Here is a 6,589-nt window from a genome sequence, read left to right on the forward strand (position 1 = left end):
TCTGTTGGGGCAGTATGCAAATTGGAGTGGGTCTAGGGTTTCTGGGATAATGGTGTTGATGTGAGCCATTACCAGCCTTTCAAAGCACTTCATGGCAACAGACATGAGTGCTAATGGTCGGTAGTCATTTAGGCAGGTTACCTTAGTGTTCTTGGGCACCGTGGTGCACTTGAAACGTGTTGGCATTACTGACTCAGACAGGGAAAGATTGAATGTCTGTGGACTGTGTTAGGGACTGCTTGCCCTAAATTGTTGATGGGCACAACTCAACTTGCTCTCACATGTTTGAATGTACAGGAGGTGCAGGCAGCCAGTAATCTGGACCGGCAGTGACTCAGGATCTAGCCTCTCGGAATTGACTGTCACACTGGTCATTCCGTCAGGAAGCTGGGGTTGTGTCGATGTTTCCCTGCTTGCACTGCTGCTCTAAGGCCAATAGGAAAGAGGCAGGTGTTTTGTCCCCATGCGCCTGGCCAGTGTTTGATTAGCCCGGTGACTGGTTGGCCGGATTAAGCCGGCTAATTGGACTGAAGTAGACATTTCGTGAGGTCATCATGATCGTCTGGCGGGTCGTAATGGGTTAATATCCAGTTAATATCTGTGATCATTACCGTATGTGCTTTGGTGAACACATTCTGTGGGTAAGCAGATATCCAGACATGAGGGAAGTAGAACCACAATGGACATTCTCTTACTGTACGTAGCTATTCATAAAAATCTTAAATAATGTGGAATTGATCCTGGAATAATGAGTGAGGGTGAGTTGAATTAGGGTTCATGAATGCAAGTAAACGAATCCAACAGAGTTTTATAAATGTTCATGAATAATTTATGTTTTGTGTGGACCTCAGGAAGAGTAGCTGCTACTTTAGCAGCTAATGGGGATCCAAATAAAATACTTAATACTTTAGCCGACATCCACATGGCGGGGTTGTTTTGGCGGTGTCAGAGGTGGAACTGTGTTTATACCTAGAGCGGACATAGAAATCCCATGCAGCCTTGTTTACAAGTTGTATCACTGGAATGTGAGATGTAATCTACACACCTCCATTAGGCTGATAGAAACCCTCATTATTTCTATAAAGCCTATACTTTCTCATTCTGAACTGACAACGCAAGTGGGACGGGTGTGGCTTCACACATTTTCAAAGAATGAGAATCACTTAGGCCTAAATTTTCAATCAGATCAAGCGTTAACCAGTGATAGCCGACACCCTTCATCGCTGAAGTTTTGGCGGACTCGGAGGCATAACTGTGTTGGAGCTGTCAAATCGATGAGCAGCTGCTCTTGATCATTGTCAAAAAGCCATACCCATCTCACACCCTATGGGCCCTGATCAAAAGTATTGCGTTTAGGTAATAGGGTGCCATTCATAGGTTTATACACAGTCCACACAGTCCACCATTTCCTCCTCAACTTCCCTCCTCTCCTCTGATGTACACACTGCTGCTGTGGAGAGAGACATATGGTCCGGATATCTCAATATAATCACAATCACCACTTACAATGACTTCCACATGATCTCATTAGTTTGTTCGCAGTATGATCTGGACAACAGGGTGGGTAACAACAGATGAAATGAACCATGGTTAGACACAAAGGAGCCTGATTGATATTTTATGATTGCAAAAGGTTTTCGTCACGGATGCTAAAGACTGTAAGACTGGGCCCGTTCCAAATCATTTGTAGAAAGAAGAAACGGCAAATGGTGGTTTGGAATATATGTTATTTCCGTACTCATGACCTTTCTATAAAACTTAAAAATATGAGGAATTGATTTGATATTAGATCATTTGGACTTAATCATATTTCAAATGATTATTTTATTGGAAGATATTTGTAACAATGAGACGTACATGAACATTGATATTGCCATTTCTGACTGACCCAAGGGGCATCGAAGCCTGATTTGATTCCACAATTCAATTTCTTCCCTGTGTCATTATTGGGAAGCACACTCATTACATCAGCACATATAGTCTGGCCCCAAATAAAACCACTTTCAGAATTTCAGCCATTTCTCTCAGTAATATTGCTTCCCTTCAACATTCTATTCCCAAGGAAGTCCCCCAATAAGCATTTGAGCTCAGAAGCGGTATCCTTTTGATTTAGTTGTTACGCGAATGTAATCCCCTTCCTGTCCCAGATGAGCTAAATCATTCATTTCAGCTGTTTGCTCTCAATTTGTATTCATATGATCCACAATTAAGCCAGATGTTTATATAAGCATTCATAGGAGATAGCGGGACATAAGATGCATTATATAGTCATCGAGGCACCAGCATGGTTAGAATCTCACAATAGGCTAATGACACAATCGCTACAACATGGTGATGACATTAAGGCTAATGTGGCTTTGTGTGCTTTCATAATATTCTCCAGAGCAGATGAGGGAGAGAGGTCAGTGATGTCCTGCCTAAGTCTCTTACATTTACCTACCAGAGTCCTGCCTCTTGACACATTGTCCAAATTAGTGGCTGTTAATATTTCACTGCATCAGCAAGTAGTGGCCGCTTACGCTTCAAAATTAAAAATGGTAATGGAATTTAGCCCAATGCCATGGTGTAAAAACGCTAGAACATTATATCACCCATCAGTTTTAATGAACCTCTTCTCTACTGCAAAGAGCGAGAGTGTCGCTTTGATTTACTTCAGCTGTTTGAGCAAAAGCACCAGTGTCACATTGATCACAGGAACAGGGGAGCCGTGAGTGAATGTGAAATTGAGTCACAAATGGAACCTGTGTCAAAAACAATGAAAGTCAGTCAATCGTCAACTTAATGGAAATGTATGTTTTGAAGGGGAGTGGAAATGGATAGCGAAGTTCATGAGATTTGAATCAGTAGATGAGGGGAAAGGATAAAGGAGAACAAGTCTTTGTATAGGTTATATTTGGTCCTCTGCCTGTTGTGTGCTCCTTCAACAGACTAGCTATATGTAATTGAATGCATGGGCAGTAGCAGTCAAAAGTTTGGACACACCTACTCATTCCAGGGTTTTCCTTAATTTGAACTTTTTTCTACATTGTAGAATAGTGAACACATCACACCTATGAAATAACACATATGGAATCATGTAGTAAACAAAAAAGTGTATATTTATATTTGAGATTCTTCAAAGTAGCCATCCTTTGCCATGATGACAGCTTTGCACACTCTTGACATTCTCTCAATCAGATTCATGAGGTAGTTACCTGGAATGCATTTCAATGAAGAGGTGTGCCTTGTTAAACGTTCATTTGTGGGATTTCTTTCCTTCTTAATGCATTTGAGACAATCAGTTGTGTTGTATACAGAAGATTTTACCTATTTGGTAAAAGACAAAGAACAGTGCAAATAAGCAAAGAGAAACGACAGTCCATCATTACTTTAGGACATTTTAAACCTTTCTAGGGTACGTGGGACAGTAGCGTCCCACCTGGCCAACATCCACTGAAATTGCAGAGCGCAAAATTCAAACTACAGAATTGTAAATATTTAACATTCTTGAAAATACAGATGCAATATGTCAAATTAAAGCTGGACTCCTTGTTAATCCAGCCACGGTGTCAGATTTCAAAAAGGTTTAACGGCGAAAGCAAACCATGCGATTATCTGAGGACAGCACCCCATGAAGCAAACACAGACAATCATATTTCATCCCGCCAGGCGCAACACAAAACTCAGAAATAATTCATGCCTTACCTTTGAAGAGCTTCTTCTGTTGGCACTCCATTATGTCCCATAAACATCACAAATGGTCCTTTTGTTCGATTAATTTCATCATTATATCTCCAAAATGTCTATTTATTTGGCGCGTATGATCCAGATAAACACCGGTTTCAACTCACGCAACATACAAAATACCTAATAAGTTACCTGTAATCTTTGTCCAAACATTTCAAACAACTTTCCTAATACAACTTTAGGAATTTTTTTATGTAAATAATAGATACAATTTTGACGGGATAAACTGCGTTCAATACAGGACGAAAAGTGGATTGAAAAGTGGAGCGAGCTTCCAGGTCACGCGCCCCAACCACAACAGTAAACTAGACTCGACCCTCGTTCTGAACAGCCCTACTTCTTAATTTCTCAAAGGAAAAACATCAACCAATTTCTAAAGACTGTTGACACCCAGTGGAAGTGATAGGAACTAGGATCCCCATAGAAAACCCATTGAAAAGAGAATGACCTAAAATACAGTGCCTTGCGAAAGTATTCGGCCCCCTTGAACTTTGCGACCTTTTGCCACATTTCAGGCTTCAAACATAAAGATATAAAACTGTATTTTTTTGTGAAGAATCAACAACAAGTGGGACACAATCATGAAGTGGAACGACATTTATTGGATATTTCAAACTTTTTTAACAAATCAAAAACTGAAAAATTGGGCGTGCAAAATTATTCAGCCCCCTTAAGTTAATACTTTGTAGCGCCACCTTTTGCTGTGATTACAGCTGTAAGTCGCTTGGGTATGTCTCTATCAGTTTTGCACATCGAGAGACTAACAGTTTTTCCCATTCCTCCTTGCAAAACAGCTCGAGCTCAGTGAGGTTGGATGGAGAGCATTTGTGAACAGCAGTTTTCAGTTCTTTCCACAGATTCTCGATTGGATTCAGGTCTGGACTTTGACTTGGCCATTCTAACACCTGGATATGTTTATTTTTGAACCATTCCATTGTAGATTTTGCATTATGTTTTGGATCATTGTCTTGCTGGAAGACAAATCTCCGTACTAGTCTCAGGTCTTTTGCAGACTCCATCAGGTTTTCTTCCAGAATGGTCCTGTATTTGGCTCCATCCATCTTCCCATCAATTTTAACCATCTTCCCTGTCCCTGCTGAAGAAAAGCAGGCCCAAACCATGATGCTGCCACCACCATGTTTGACAGTGGGGATGGACTATTCAGGGTGATGAGCTGTGTTGCTTTTACGCCAAACATAACGTTTTGCATTGTTGCCAAAAAGTTCAATTTTGGTTTCATCTTATCAGAGCACCTTCTTCCACATGTTTGGTGTGTCTCCCAGGTGGCTTGTGGCAAACTTTAAACAACACTTTTTATGGATATCTTTAAGAAATGGCTTTCTTCTTGCCACTCTTCCATAAAGGCCAGATTTGTGCAATATACGACTGATTGTTGTCCTATGGACAGAGTCTCCCACCTCAGCTGTAGATCTCTGCAGTTCATCCAGAGTGATCATGGGCCTCTTGGCTGCATCTCTGATCAGTCTTCTCCTTGTATGAGCTGAAAGTTTAGAGGGACGGCCAGGTCTTGGTAGATTTGCAGTGGTCTGATACTCCTTCCATTTCAATATTATCGCTTGCACAGTGCTCCTTGGGATGTTTAAAGCTTGGGAAATCTTTTTGTATCCAAATCCGGCTTTAAACTTCTTCACAACAGTATCTCGGACCTGCCTGGTGTGTTCCTTGTTCTTCATGATGCTCTCTGCGCTTTTGACGGACCTCTGAGACTATCACAGTGCAGGTGCATTTATACGGAGACTTGATTACACACAGGTGGATTGTATTTATCATCATTAGTCATTTAGGTCAACATTGGATCATTCAGAGATCCTCACTGAACTTCTGGAGAGAGTTTGCTGCACTGAAAGTAAAGGGGCTGAATAATTTTGCACGCCCAATTTTTCAGTTTTTGATTTGTTAAAAAAGTTTGAAATATCTAATAAATGTCGTTCCACTTCATGATTGTGTCCCACTTGTTGTTGATTCTTCACAAAAAAATACATTTTTATATCTTTATGTTTGAAGCCTGAAATGTGGCAAAAGGTCGCAAAGTTCAAGGGGGCCGAATACTTTCGCAAGGCACTGTACATTCCTTGATGCTTTGTCCTCGGGGTTTAGCCTGCCAAATAAGTTTTGTTATACTCACAGACATCATTCAAACAGTTTTAGAAACTTCAGAGTGTTTTCTATCAAATACTACCAATTATATGCATATCCTAGCTTATATCCTATACCTCAGTCATCCAAACCTCAGAATACTGCCCCCTACCCCGAAGAAGTTAAGAAAGTATTTTCAAATGCAGTCACAAAAACCATCAAGCGCTATGATGAAACTGGCTCTCATGAGGACCGCCACAGGAAAGGAAGACCCAGAGTTACCTCTGCTGCAGAGGATATGTTCATTAGAGTTAACTGCACCTCAGAATACAGCCCAAATAAATGCTTCAAGAGTTCAAGTAACAGACACATCTCAACATCAACTGTTCAGAGGAGACTGAGTGAATCAGGCCTTCATGGTCGAATTACTGCAGAAAAACACTACTAAAGGACACCAATAATAAGAAGAGAATTGCTTGGGCCAAGAAACACGCGCAATAGACATTAGACCGGTAGAAATCCGTCCTTTGGTCTGATGATGTCCAAATTTGAGATTTGTGGCTCCAACCGTTGTATCTTTGTGAGATGCAGAGTAGGTGAACAGATGATCTCTGCAGTGTGGTTCCCACTGTGAAGCATGGAGGAGGAGGTGTGATGGCGTGGGGGTGCTTTGCTGGTGACTCTGTCAGTGATTTATTTAGAATTTAAGGTACACTTAACCAGCATGGCTACCACAGCATTCTGCAGTGATACACCATCCCATCTG

Source organism: Oncorhynchus mykiss, chromosome 8, assembly GCF_013265735.2.
Source record: "Oncorhynchus mykiss isolate Arlee chromosome 8, USDA_OmykA_1.1, whole genome shotgun sequence".
Taxonomy (NCBI): Eukaryota; Metazoa; Chordata; class Actinopteri; order Salmoniformes; family Salmonidae; genus Oncorhynchus; species Oncorhynchus mykiss.